This window comes from Cebidichthys violaceus, unplaced genomic scaffold (assembly GCF_023349555.1).
Source record: "Cebidichthys violaceus isolate CVI_PGR_0920_01 unplaced genomic scaffold, fCebVio1.0.p SCAF_2, whole genome shotgun sequence".
NCBI classification, from domain to species: domain Eukaryota; kingdom Metazoa; phylum Chordata; class Actinopteri; order Perciformes; family Stichaeidae; genus Cebidichthys; species Cebidichthys violaceus.
Window position 1 is genome coordinate 8,224,362 of NW_027176372.1, and position 15,315 is coordinate 8,239,676.

The window sequence follows — 15,315 nt, forward strand, 5'->3', positions numbered from 1 at the left end:
CTACTTTTATGTAATTTTAGTGTCTTCCTTATTATTTCGATGGCATCAGTTTGTGTTTGCAGCCGTAGGAGGCAATTTATGCATTGGCAATGTAAGACGGTTGGTCCACCAATTTGGTCCGGACAGAAATATCTCCACAACTATTGGATTGACCGCTATGAGCCTTATTATAAATATTGAAGGTCTACAGAGAATAATGACTTTGGTGATTCCACGACCATTGGTGTAGCATCACAAGTTTTCTCGTATCCAGTGTAGCATCTCAATGTCCACTGGATGGGTTGAACAAAAACGGGGTGCCATTCTCAGGTCAAAATCAATTTGTAAGGTATTTTGGTTGAACATTTTCACTTTGCCATTTCCATTAGCCTCAGCTGTTGTGTTTGAAGTCTATGGGTTCATATTCATGAAGTCTATGGGTTCATATTCATCAAATCTGTCGCAGAGCAGCTCAATGCTCATGTAAATTGACAAAATCGAGAGTCCTCGTGCTCATATAAGGCTTTAGCCGTCTGTATTGGTCAAATCAAGTGGAAATCTAGTTCAAAGCACCCCTGCCCCTGACTACAATCTCAGGCCTGCAAGCGTGACTGTAGGCTTTTAGTCCTATTATTATACTGCAAAGAACTTTAAAGAAATGTGTGTCTGTTTAAATAGGACAAATTAGTAATCCACTGTTTCTCAGTGATTGCCAGGAACAGACACAAAGCGTTATTCCTCTGCGTCAATGAATATCAGTTACAACCACGGTGACATTCCACAAATGAAGACATCCAGCTTTTCCACTGTAACCGTTGCCTTTCAAAATCCAACAACGAGAGAGGGTAGCTCTTGAGAACTAAGGTGTTTCCCTGCTGTTACATTACATTACATTACAGTCATTTAGCAGACGCTTTTATCCAAAGTGACTTACAATAAGTGCATTCAACATTGGTAATCAAAAGAACTACTAGTCACCAGAAGTCATAAGTACATTTCCTTTTCCAAACAAGCATCTAAGAGCATGAAGCAGAGCATAACTCAGAGCCAAAGTACAGTGCAGAAACAACAAAAACAGTTAGTGCTATAAGTAATACGAATACAATAAGTGCAACAAGCTAGTATGAATACAATAAGTGCTAAGTGGAAGTCTCAGGGTAGCACTTCCTGAAGAGGTGGGTTTTCAGCCTGCGCCGAAAGATGGGCAGCGACTCTGCTGTCCTGACGTCAGTGGGAAGTTCGTTCCACCACTGTGGGGCCAGGACAGAAAACAGCCGTGACCGGGTCGATCGGCCGCCAGGACCTCTGAACGACGGGGCAACCAATCGCCCCGAGGCAGCAGAGCGAAGTGGTCGGGCGGGGGTGTAAGGCTTGACCATGGCCTGGAGATAGGAAGGAGCTGTTCCTTTCACTGCCCTGTAGGCTAGCACCAGAGTCTTAAACTGGATGCGAGCTCTTACAGGTAGCCAGTGTAGAGAACGGAGAAAGGAAGTTGTGTGGGAGAACTTGGGGCGATTGAACACCAGGCGAGCTGCGGCTTTCTGGACAAGCTCCAGAGATCTGATGGCCGGCGCCGGGGCTACGGCGAGTAGAGAGTTGCAGTAGTCCAGGCGGGAGATGACAAGAGCCTGGATGAGAACCTGCGCCGTCTCGTCAGTCAGGAAGGGACGAATCCTCCAGATGTTGTAGAGCAGGAATCTGCAGGAGCGTGTAATGGATGAAATGTTTGCCGAGAATGACAGTTGGTCATCCAGGGTCACACCCAGGTTCCTCGCAGTCCGAGTTGGCGTCACCACAGTATCATCAATGGTGATGGGCAGGTCCCGGTGCGGGCAACCCTTCCCCGGGAGGAACAGTAGCTCAGTTTTGTCTAGGTTGAGCTTGAGGTGGTGTGTCGTCATCCACTTCGAGATGTCAGCCAAACACGCAGCGATGCGCGTCTCCACTTGGGTGTCACCGGGGGGAAATGACAAGACCAGCTGGGTGTCATCGGCATAACAATGGTAGGAGAAGTCATGCGAGCGAATAACAGAACCCAGAGATGTTGTGTAGAGCGAGAAGAGAAGGGGGCCCAGGACTGACCCTTGCGGAACCCCCGTAGTCAGCATGCGTGGTTCCGACACGGCCCCCCTCCAGGTCACCTGGTAGGATCGACCCGTCAGGTAGGATGCAAACAGGGAGAGTGCAGAGCCTGAGACGCCCATCCCCTCGAGGGATGAGAGGAGGATTTGATGGTTCACTGTGTCAAACGCCGCAGACAAGTCCAGGAGAATCAGGACAGAGGAGAGAGTTAGCTCTCGCGGCGTGAAGCGACTCTGTCACCGCAAGGAGGGCCGTCTCTGTCGAGTGACCGACTTTGAACCCGGACTGGTGGGGGTCCAAAAGGTTGTTTTGGTGGAGATAGGAAGACAGTTGGTTAAAGAGAGCACGTTCAAGTGTTTTGGATAGAAAGGGTAGAAGAGAAACCGGTCTGAAGTTCTTGACATCAGAGGGGTCAAGTGATGGTTTCTTCAGAAGAGGGGAGACTCTGGCGGTCTTGAAGGCCGTGGGAAAGCATCCTGAAACAAGAGATGTGTTGATGAGGTGGGTGAGGAAAGGAAGGAGTTCAGTCGCAATAGACTGAAGAAGAGGGGAAGGGATCGGGTCAAGGGAGCATGTGGTGGGGTGGTTAGATGTAACAAGGTTGAGGACCTCGTTAGGGGAGAGAGGAGCCAGAAAGGGTAAAATGGGGCGTGGAGATGGGAGGGAGAGCTGTGGGGGCAGGATTGGACAGGGAGAGAGGGGCTGAGAGAAGGAGGTTCTGATATCGTTTACCTTCTTGTCAAAGAAGTTGGCGAAATCATCAGGGAGAAGGGAGGAAGTAGGAGGAGGGGGTGGGGGTTGGAGGAGTGAAGTGAAAGTTTCAAAGAGTTTTTTAGGATTGGAAGCAGAGGTTAGGATTTTAGAGCGGAAGAACGCAGCTTTAGCAGTAGATAGAGAGGAGGAAAAAGTGGAAAGAAGAGCTTGGAAGTTAAGAAGGTCCTCCGGGAGTTTGCCTTTTCTCCATTTACGCTCAGCCTCTCTTAGGCTCCGTCTATCAGTACGCACTGAGTCCGACAGCCACGTGACAGGTGGAGTTGGGCGTGCAGGCATGGAGGTGAAGGGACAGAGTTTGTCCAAAGAAGAAGTAAGGGTGGAAAGGAGGTCAGTAGCAGTATCAGGGGATAGGAGAGAGAAGGATTCAGGGTGAGGGAGAGCAGAGGTGACAGAAGAGGAAAGATCAGCAGGGGAGAGGGAGCGGAGATGACTCCAGGTAGAAACCATGTGGGTAGGCGGAGGAAGTGATGGAGCAGAGGATAGGGAGAGGGAGTAGGACATGAAATAGTGGTCAGAGAGCTGGAGGGGAGTGACAGAGAGGTTAGCAGTAGAACAGTGCCTAGTGAAGATAAGATCCAGCTGGTTGCCGGCCTTGTGGGTAGGAGGAGAAGAAGAGTGGTAAAGGTCAAAGGAGGAGAGGAATGAAAGAAGAGGTTCAAGCTTATCGGTCTGGATGTTGAAGTCACCGAGCAGGATGAGCACCAAGCCATCGTCATGGAAGTGCGAGACTAATGTGTCGAGCTCCTCCAGGAACTCACCAAGAGGCCCTGGTGGGCGATACACAACAGCAATGGTGAGCTTGACTGGATAAGTGACAGTAACAGCATGAAATTCGAAAGAGGACGGGGAGATCTGAGGAACAGAGACAAGAGAGTATTTCCATTTTGGGGAAATTAGCAGGCCAGTACCACCAACCCTGCCTTGCAGCTCTGGGAGTGTGAGAGAAAGAGTACACATCTGACAGAGCTGCGGGTGTGGTGGTGTTTTCTGGTGTGATCCAGGTCTCAGTTAGAGCAAGAAAGTTAAGGGAGAGCAAGGAAGCGTAACCCGAGATGAACTCAGCTTTCGGCACTGCCGACTGGCAGTTCCAGAGCCCCCCCGCCACCACTCGCTCGCCCCGAGCTGAGAGAGTAGGATAGATGAGGTTAGTGGGGTCACGGCTCCTGAAAGCTGCCCAATGTCTACGTGACCGCCGGGCAGAGGACCGGACAGAAATAGGATGCAAACACATGGTAGTACACGCTCGAGAAGTCTTAGCTTGACGAAGTCGGGCTTGAAAAAGTCGGCCTGTTGCCTTTGTTTGCCCTAGCCTTCGTTTGCCAGACGCTTGAAAGCTGACGCTTCCAGCAGTGGTTAAGTACTGTTCTTGTCTTATTGCATTTCCCCTAACCCCACTACAAAACCAGTGGAAATTAAAAGGAACAAGTTCACAAGGGAGTCTGTGAGAGTTGTAAAATATGTGTTTGTTTTGTGATGCATGAGTACACTTTTTCAAAATCCCTCTCAGTGGGTAATCTCCTCAAGGAAGTGTTGTGGAATGTTTGCAACAGGAAGCCAAATTAAAAATGTAGTCACTTACTAACACAATTGGCCCAACAGCCATTTTAGGTATGCAGGTCTTAAAGCTGCACTAATCAATATATTTTTTTTAAATAAACAATTGGTTTAAACACTAAGTGATGCGTAAAGGGTCGCTCATAGTGATAAACCGATACTAGCATGAATACTCTGCAGTTCCCCATGCTGTGCAGAGCTTTAAAGCCAGCTGTTGCACATTGTTTTGGCTTTCTAAGGGGTCAGTAACGCAGCTTTAACGAAATGTGCTTTCATGCAAAATAGATATATGTTAGTAATTATTAAGTCTGGTGATTAAATACATGATCCACATACACCATACTGGTGCTGTAGTGCACCAAATGCATATTAATCCCCAGCTGAAAATAGTCCCCAAGAAATGAACTCTTTACTCCTGTTATTAGGAACGCTTGCTAAAAATACCGTGGCCTGCTGTTTTAGGAAATTACTGAGCCTTTAAAAAATAAAATGTAGCTATACATTTGTGATCAATTTCTAGAGATGCAAGTCTTGTATTGAGGTTTTGTCAGAGAGTTTGTAGAAACAAAAGTACAAAATAACACCAGCCGTAACTCTTAACATGTCAATGCAAACCAATAGAACATCTCCTCATCACCATGAGCCCACTGGTTAGGTTTCAGCACTGCCAATATATGGATACTGGCCCTCAAACTCAAAGGTTAAATCAATTCCCTTTTAACTATTTACAGTGAGTAATCATCTTGGCAAGTGACTGTCAGCCATTTTGCCGTTCCCTGCGTTGAAAGTGCAGTCGCCATGGGAACTGGCTGAATACCATCTGTATAATTAGCCTCCCCCCGTACTCTGGTTTAAAAGAAAGTGAGACAAAGAGAGATGAATGAGAGAGCAAAGGGAAGGGGAAAGGGAGACTAGGAGAGAGGATGGAGGATGGAAGAGAGCGAGAGATCGTGAGAGAGAGGGGGAGGTGGAGGGCAGGCCTGAGAATCCCTCTGCACCTCTCACTCATTATTACACTGGAAAGAATAGAGAAGATAATTGAAAATGAAAAGCTGTGAGGTAAGAGCGGAGAGAGCATAAGCCAAGGACAAGTGGAAAGATTGACAAGTGAGAGCTGTGATATGACAATGATAAGAGGAAGAAATGTGAGAAGGATAAAGCAGGAAATCCCGGCCACCGTCTGTTAAATTTGGGTTGACCTCTGCAGGTTAAAAAAGAGAAAAAGGTTAAACAAAGGCAAATATATTGAGGAGTTACCAATTTAAGTTAATTTCTGAGAACTTCTAAGTATTTTGGGACATTAGCTATGTCCCGGGATGGCCTGAATGCTGTTCCAAAGATTTAAAAAAATTCAGATTTATATTCCAGATTAAAAGTCTGTTGGTGTCTGAAATGGTGTAAGAATTTTAAAATATGAAAAAAAATTGAAGACAACAACCATCCTCCTTTCTCAACAGGTCAGCAATATCATCCAGAGATACCAAACCATCGAGACATTAATCTGTATATGTTCTGTCATGATCACCAGCATTTTATTTGTATAATTATTACACAGGTGCAATGTACAATGTTGTGGTAGTTAATCCTTTATGCTACACAACATAAAAAAAGAGTGTCCATCTTTACTTGTAGAACAGCTTTCTTGTGTATTCAGGCTTTGACAGGATTGGTGGAGATTCAGGAATTAAACAGACTTGAAGGGAGTTCAAATGCTGTTAGCTCACCCCATGATCTGCACAGTTACTTAATAAATATGAACAGCCTCAGACGGTCATGTCAAGGGATGTATCTTTTGTGGTAAAGTAATGAAGTAATTTCTGCGACATGTACAGTTGTGGTCAAAAGTTTACATACACTTGTAAAGAACATAATGTCATGGCTCTCTTGAGTTTCCAGTTATTTCTACAACTCTGATTTTTCTCTGATAGAGTGATTGGAACAGATACTTCTTTGTCACAAAAAACATTCATGAAGTTTGGTTCTTTCATGACTTTATTATGTGTTAACAGAAAAAGTGACAATCTGCTGGGTCAAAAATATACATACAGCAACATGAATTAGCAATTTTGATGACTTAGAAAGTTGTGTCAATGAAATGAGCTTCATAGCATGGCCTCTTAACTTCTTGTGAGTGATTATGAGTGACTACAACTGGTGACTTCTCTGAGGCCATTTAAATAGGGCTCATTGGATACAAACGCCCACAAACGCTACAATGGGAAAGTCAAAGGAGCTCAGCATGGATCTGAAAAAGCGAATCATTGACTTGAACAAGTCAGGAAAGTCACTTGGAGCCATTTCAAAGCAGCTGCAGGTCCCAAGAGCAACAGTGCAAACAATTGTTTGTAAGTATAAAGTGCACGGCACTGTTTTGTCACTCCCACGATCAGGAAGAAAACGCAAGCTATCACCTGCTGCTGAGAGAAAATTGGTCAGGAGGGTGAAGAGTCAACCGAGAACCACCAAAAAGCAGATCTGCCAAGAATTAGAAGCTGCTGGAACACAGGTGTCAGTGTCCACAGTCAAGCGTGTTTTGCATCTCCATGGACTGAGAGGCTGCCGTGCAAGAAGGAAGCCCTTGCTCCAAAAGCGGCACCTTAAGGCTCGACTGAAGTTTGCTGCTGATCACATGGACAAAGATAAGACCTTCTGGAGGAAAGTTCTGTGGTCAGACGAAACAAAAATCGAGCTGTTTGGCCACAATGCCCAGCAATATGTTTGGAGGAGAAAAGGTGAGGCCTTTAACCCCAAGAACACCATGCCTACCGTCAAGCACGGTGGTGGTAGTATTATGCTGTGGGGCTGTTTTGCTGCCAATGGAACTGGTGCTTTACAGAGAGTAAATGGGATAATGAAGAAGGAGGATTACCTTCAAATTCTTCAAGATAACCTAAAATCATCAGCCTGAAGGTTGGGTCTTGGGCGCAGTTGGGTGTTCCAACAGGACAATGACCCCAAACACACATCAAAAGTGGTAATGGAATGGCTAAATCAGGCTAGAATTAGGGTTTTAGAATGGCCTTCCCAAAGTCCTGACTTAAAATCCCATTGAGAACATGTGGACAATGCTGAAGAAACAAGTCCATGTCAGAAAGCCATCAAATTTAACTGAACTGCACCAATTCTGTCAAGAGGAGAGGTCAAAGATTCAACGAGAAGCTTGCCAGAAGCTTGTGGATGGCTACCAAAAGCGCCTAATTGAAGTGAAAATGGCCAAGGGACATGTAACCAAATATTAGCACTGCTGTATGTATATTTTTGACCCAGCAGATTTGATCACTTTTTTTGTTAACCCATAATAAAGTCATGAAAGAACCAAACTTCATGAATGTTTTTTGTGACAAAGAAGTATCTGTTCCAATCACTCTATCAGAGAAAAATCAGAGTTGTAGAAATAACTGGAAACTCAAGAGAGCCATGACATTATGTTCTTTACAAGTGTATGTAAACTTTTGACCACAACTGTAGGTGTAGCCTGCATTAACTTTATGCAGTGGTGTTTCAAGAGTCATGTAATGTAATCCATGACAATCGTAGGATGTGACTTGCTAGTTTTAGGTAAAGTCATAATGCAGAGGCCGCCATCTTTTGTTGCTGAGCACTTCTATTGGTACCAGAGTAAAGTCGGGTGCCTCCCTTCAAACTCGGTTTTTGATTTTTGGGGGGGAAAATAATGAATTCACAATCAAAACATGTTTTGATGTTTGTATTCTGCACCTTTCTAAATGCTCTGTTGGTGTTATTATTTTTTATTTGTTTGGATAAAAAAATAATTTATGTAAGAATTTGCATACATGCATGCAAGTGTACTGTGTGTACTACTATACCAACAACTATGACAACTACTTCTCTAGCAGCAAATTATTGATAATCGTGTATATGTCTGGGCATTTCTCACATTCACAAAATCCATATGCATCACGCTTAGTATGAATAATATGCTAATGTGATTTCAAACACAGCCATAGAGTTAGATTTGCTGTGTCCAACCGGAGTCCTGCGCTCTGTCGGCGTGGAACATGGTCAACACGTCAAGTTCAACAGCCCGATCCGGGATGCCAAGATGGAATAGTTGGAGTGCGTTGCAAAAGTAAAGAATATTTGGATTTGAAAAAAAATAGTAAAATATGTTGTCTGACCTTGTTCGGAAATCAAATAATCTTGTCAGATATAGAGAAGGAGGAGATGTGATATTATTTAAATGTGGGGATAACGGTGCACATGCAATCATTGCTATAGGTTATGTGAGGCTGTAACATTACCTGTTTTTTCAATCATTGCTTAAAACATATTTTTATAGCAAAGCCTTTTTCAATTCGTGATTTGTAACTTTTGTGTTGCTTTATATTTCTCTTGTTTTGATTTCCCTTTCTGTGCACTATTTCTTTTGTTTTTGGGTTTATGTATTTTGTGAAGCACTTTGTAACCTTGTTTAGATAAGTTCTTAACAAATAAAGTTAATATTATTACTAGCACTGCTTTGAGCCAGATGCTAAAATGCTTACAATGACAATGTGACCGAGACAATGTTACGTGGTTATAATGTGTGGGGTTTTTTCAGCAGGTTTAATGTTAGTCATCATTTTGCCATGTTAACATTTACCAATTCTCATAAATTCAAACTACATTTAATGCTTATGGGAATATCATTAGTTTTGCAGGTATTTGGTCATAAACCAATGTATTGGACAAATGGAAATTTGCACCTCATGATAACAGATGCATGTCCAAATGTCATGGCAATCCATTTGTAGTTGTTGAGACATTTCACCAGATTGTGAAAGATTCAGGGCACCAATAATTCAAAGGCAGAATGAGATAACAGACATGAATGGTCTCAACAACTGTTTCTAACAAAAGAAGTAGAGAAGGACACAGAGCTGGCTCAAGAAATCTGGAACATGAGCAAATAGGAGAGACTGTCAGAATGACAGAGTGAGAGAAGACTCCGGCGAGAGGAGAGAAAACTGGAAGGATTTTCTTCTGTTTTTTTGGTAGAAGAAGCTCACCTAGCTCGTGACATTACCACATGGCTTGGGTGTGCTATTATCTATTGCTGACATATCTGGCACAGAGCTTGAGGGAAAGTGTCACGCTGCAGAATGAGCTGGTGTGCCATACGCATTAGTTGTGAGCAGGCGGCAAGCTCCGGTTCAGAAAAGTGAAGCCAATGCTGAAGTGCCTTGAGCTTGCATTCTTTCTAATGGCCATCAGGGGGTGACTCCTGTGATTAAAAAATAAGTCTGATTGTATATGTCTATGAGAAAATGACCCTGCTTCTCGCTTGTTTTATTACCCCAGTAACATTACTACTTTCAAGTTTTCAATACAGCATGATGTTCATTCAGTAATTTAATAATTCAGTAAATTATGGTCCTATTTAAAAAAAAAAATAAATAAAAATAGACCATAAAGCAAGGTATGCTTTAGGGCGTGGCTACATGGTGAATGACAGGTGACTTCCTCTGTGTTGTTCGGACTGGGAGTTGTCTGTGTTTTGGTCTTAGAACTTTAACCCTTTCACAGTGGGCCAGTCGCGAATAGGTGGAACTCACTGAAATTGCAGCATTATTAATGCTGTCCAAGGTGATTAAAATCTACTTTCATATTGTTGTTTTCAGCTCCTGGACACAGCTTCAAGTCTCAGTTGGGGTAAAGCCACACATCAATGATAAAGAGCTATTTATGTATCAAGAAATGTGTATCCAACTTTGCTGTTTACTGATTATCACTAGATTGTAGTGGCAGACAGGTTATCAAGTACTTGACTTATTTATGACTATTAACCTATTATATTGTAGTTTTCCTTATTATGAACATTTAAATTGCAATCACTTAATTTCTTCAATTAAATATCTTTTTTACTTTTCATTATAACTCACTTATTAATGAGACATGTAGACATTAGTGAACAAAATATATTTATTAAACGCAACAGGGACAGTAAATATTGAACACAGAGCATATAGTGCAACGTCACACATACAACACTAATATGTAAAACAAATATAATGTATCCAGTAAAAAGTAATCTCATTAAAATGAGTAAAGTTATATATACACGACAAAGCACTCCCATTTTCTTTCTTTTATTTTCCCTTATCATAAAAAGCAGACCTCTGGAACTCAGTCCAGGTTATCTCCTGCTCCATGCCCTGATCTTGTAAAGGGAAAAGACTTCAATAAGGCAGTAAATGTACTTCCCTGTTACTCTAGGGAACCCCGTGTGACTGTGAGGACTGTTTCAGTTCCATTTTACAGAATCGACACTTGTGACCTGTGTTCTGGGATTCAGTCCTCTTCTGCTGTCCTCTCTCCTCCACCCTTTTCCTTGTGGCATCCAGTTCCAGCTTAAATAACTGTCTCTGCAAAATCTACAAAGGGCATTTTTGGGTTTGTCAGACCTTCAGCACCATAGACTTTAAAAACTTTAGTGGAGCAGTAGAAGTATCCGACAGGGCCCTGCTGGTAGAATAAGTGGATAGAAGAACCATCATTCTCATACCCAGACTTTGGCTAGCCACAAGAAAGACACCTTTTTTGTCTGTCTTTTGCTCTGACAGATGTTGCTGCTTCTCCATGCTGTTTTTTTATACTATTTTCTCAATGGAGGCTCGAGTCGGGGTCTTAACAGGTGGAGGTGGGTTAACGACTGCAACAGGCATGGTAAACAACTGGCACACTGGTGTTCTCATTGCCCTCTGTCAGAGAGTGCCAGAGTTCCTGCCTCTCTTGCAGTTTTTCTGGGCTGGTGTTTAAAGATGAGCTGGTGTTTAACAACTTGCTAAGGTGTTTTACATATTGTGAGATATGACGTGTTATTGGGTGGAGCATGCTGTTGGGTCTGTACAGGAGTTATGAACTAGAGCAGCATAGTCCTGGTACACAAGCTTGAGAATGTCCTTCTGCCCATGGTGAAAATTGAGCAGGTTATCGATGGCTGCCTTCATGAGGGCTTGTGGTCCAACACAAAAACTCTCCCTCCTGTCTTCATAGGTTCAATGCAGGCGCCAGTTGGTGAGGACAGCAGGGGCAGAGACGGCCGATGTGTGGTTTCTATAAAAACAAAAGACAGAGTACAATAAGACATTCTGACCTACAGGAGGGAAAAGCCCCAATACCTACACTTGTATGGGTGAAAACACATTTTCCACTTTTAGATAAATGGCTGACTGGTATGCTTGTGTAAATGTTTATTCAATAACACATTAAATATTGTCACATTTCAAGTGAAACACATCCATTACACTAGTCATAAAAATAAATATGATTAAAATCAAGTCTCGTCTACTACTTTGTCTGTCTGTTAGATGTTTAACTGGCTCTGTCTGAGGCCGGGGAGTTGTACTGGGATTCACTTCTTTTACAGCAGAATCAACTGAAGCAACTGGGCAGTGCCATTGATGACCAAGGAAGCGCAGACTGGGCAGCGGGCGGGCCGCTTTGAGGAGGTGGATTCAGGGCCTGGCCGGAGTCTGTCTTGCTCGTCCCAGTCTGGAGGAACTGGGCGGCAACCAGGCTCAACGTATTCCAGGCCAAACTTCTCTCCAGTGTCTCTACTAGTGAGATGAAAAGCTGGATACTTGACCTGCCCCAACACCCGTTCAGAGACCGCGTTGAGCTGTGCAATCAATGCCGGATCAAAGACAGCTGGGAGGTGAACGCCTGGCTGCTTCAAGTCCACCAGGCGCTGGTAGTTCCACCGTGCCACCCCAGTCATCTCCTGAGCTTGAAACAGCTCTGTGGAAACGCGTGTTCCAGTGACCCACTGAGCCTGGTGGAAGTGATAGCCCTCCTGCTGAGACGTGCCTCTGATGGGGATCCAAACAGAAACTTTGGCCCCTTCACCCTGCACATGGTTCAGCTGCAGTGTTCCTCCATACCTGTACAAAGTCCCACCTTCCACCACAGGATCACTCAGGCAACTTCGCAGGATGTGCACCTGTTGAATCCGCCATGCCTTCAGCATTGAGGGTTTGAAGAGAGGAGCGCCATTTGGATCACTTGCGAGGTGAAACTGCTGGAAAACTCCCTCAATCCTCTTGATGAGCTCCTCAGGCTGTGGAATCCTGGTCCTGCAGTGCTCGCGAATGTGGGGCTTGGTTGGGTTGGCAGGCTGAATTCCACAAAAGGCATATGCAGCTTTAAGCCTCTGCAGGTCTTCCTGATCCACCACAGAAAAAGCTGCAGACAGGAACTGAGCAAAAGAGCTGTACAGGGCATGATGCTCTGACACACACTCACGGAGGAACCGCCTCATACAGTGGAATAAGTCCAGCTTGATGGTTATGTTTGCACTGAAGTGGGATCTTGATGCACAGATGTTCAGCAGGTTACCAGAAGTGGCCCCGGCAACAATGGCATGAGTTGATCTCCAAGAATCCCAGTTCAGATGCTCTCCTGCAAACGATTCAGCCACCTTAAATGCTGCACGGCAATCCCTGAAAGATGTCATATGGTGGTCATATCAACCACCATGTGTAGTCCAGTGTATATGGTCATCACAATAAAATGAATGCAAAGGGATTTTCTGTCATCAAACTGGAAATATGAAAAGCAATGCAAGTGTGATTCTGAGCTGTTTGTGTCACCAATGATGGTAAAAAGTACTGATTATAATTTACCTGTCTACCCACTGGTATTGTGCCTTCTCTATGCCTGCAGTGCTGTAGCGCTGTGCTAGCCCCTCGTACATGGGCTTCAGGGACTTCTCTGTGTCCGACTGCACCATCACCCATGAAAGGATCATCCAGTTCTCATTCATGACCGCATACAAGGACATGGTGCCGGATGAAAAGGTGACCTTCCTCGCAACTTTGAGTGTGTGGTCTGAGCGGAGAGCCTGTCCAAAGGTACCCTGCAGGAGTTTTTTTGATGGCACTCTCCTGGTGTTGGTACTCGTGCAGCAGGCAGTCGGTCAGGTAGTGAGCAGACACAGAGATCCCGTTCCAGCCAATTGGATCAGCGTAATCTCCGAAGGGAGCTGGCTTCGTTTCCTGTCTGATGAACTGAGTGATGGTTCTTTGGTCGTACTTTCCTGCCTCAGCATCCATGATGTTTTGGCAGCTGAGGAGGTAGGCCAGGTGAGCACATTCAAACTTCAGGTGCATCATCTCCATGATCTGCTTTGCGTGTCGGTGGGAGAGTTGCCTGTCCGCCTGAGCTCGTCCATGACCGATTTACAAATGGCCTTCTTGTAGGTCAGTACTGCTGGCAACAGGTTTGTGAACCTCTTTGGGAGTTTGTCCAGCCACACTGGGTTGTCAGTGTACCACCTCTTCCTGCACACTTTGCAGCACAGCCTGGATGACAACAGGTAGTACTGTCCAGTGACACCGACAATCACATAAGGTCTACCAACACTTACAGAGACAGCTTGAGGCCGGGCACAACCTTCAATGCAGTGTAACTGTTCCACAGTCTAGCCATTAAGTTCTCATTCTCTGGCTTCCTCATGAAGAAGGGATGGAGCTGAAAGTACTTTGGAGAAGGATGATCTGAGACGCTGTCAATTAATTCTGGCTGGAGAGGGAGACGCCACAATGACACCATCTTCATGAGGTTGCGCACAGGACAGGAGCCCAGCCAGAGACCCGTGGATTCCAGCTCTGTCTTCATCCAGATCCTCTGCTGCTGTGAGCAGTTCCACTGGCTGACTTCCTGGTCGTAGCTAGGGAGCTGTGGAGGAGGACGGGTGGGCACAGCTAACAGCCTGGGTAATGGCTCACCTAGTCAGACAAGAATAAACAGAGCAAATTATTACGATTTTGGTGCGACTTGATTTCATCTTTTTGACATGAAAAACATTGTAATACTAACGTTGATCTCTCTGTGCAGTTGACATTTGACCGAGCTCTGCAGGAGAAATCAGGGGATCCTCTGACACTATAGAAAATATTAAACATATTATTATTGACTGTTATTATTGACTGTAACATGAAGCAATAATGTAACATGACATCTACACTGTAGTCTGTGAAACTCAGCAAGCTGGACACTGGAGTGCTGCCTACTTTCTGTCTGAATACAGTGCACCAGTATCTAATTTACAACAATGAAACAGAATTTAAAGAATTAACAACAGTTTTGATGGACACTACATATGGATATTCTTAAGATGCAAATACAGGTCAAATAATACACACCAGAAACAGTGACAGTTGCCTCTGTTGATGGACGACCTGCTCCTTCTGGCAGCAGACACATGAGCTCCTGGGGAACAGGCACTGGTCTCTTCAGTTAGAGCGGCGGCTGCAAGGAGAGAAGGATCACAAAACATAATCAATGCTTTACAACAGATATGAGCCCAGAGAATATCACAGATATGTTTAAATGTTAAATGCATTTACCATCTACTTGTGAACCCTTCAACTGAGTTGGTGCAGCCAGTGCAGCAGATGGTACTACAACGGAAAACACCTTGTAAGTCATTTATATTTTGACAATATACAAACACTACTGTTAGTATAGGCAGAACGTTACTTCACCTGCCTTTCTCAGCCTTATCCAATGAGACTGTTTCTCACATTAAAATTTAAAGAATATACTTCATTCATACACATGTGTTTATGTTTCAATGGGTTAATATTCAGTAGCCAGTCTTTATGATGTAACCTAGGCAGGTGAAGCAACATGGCACACTTCAAACACATGCAGTCAGGTGTTACTAACACAGCAGTTTCACATATACATATTTTTTCTTTTTATCCATATAAGAAAACAAAGAGTGATACATACCCTCATCATGACTGGCATCAATTCATAGTCACTAGCACAACAAGTAGAACACCAAAACACAAACTGGACCAGCACATAGTCAACATGAGAACGGTTGAAGTCATGCTTCATTTGGGATAAGAATTCATGATCCCAGGGTTGTCGGTTGACGGCAGAACGTTTTTGGTGAAAAACCTCTTTCTGTTCCTG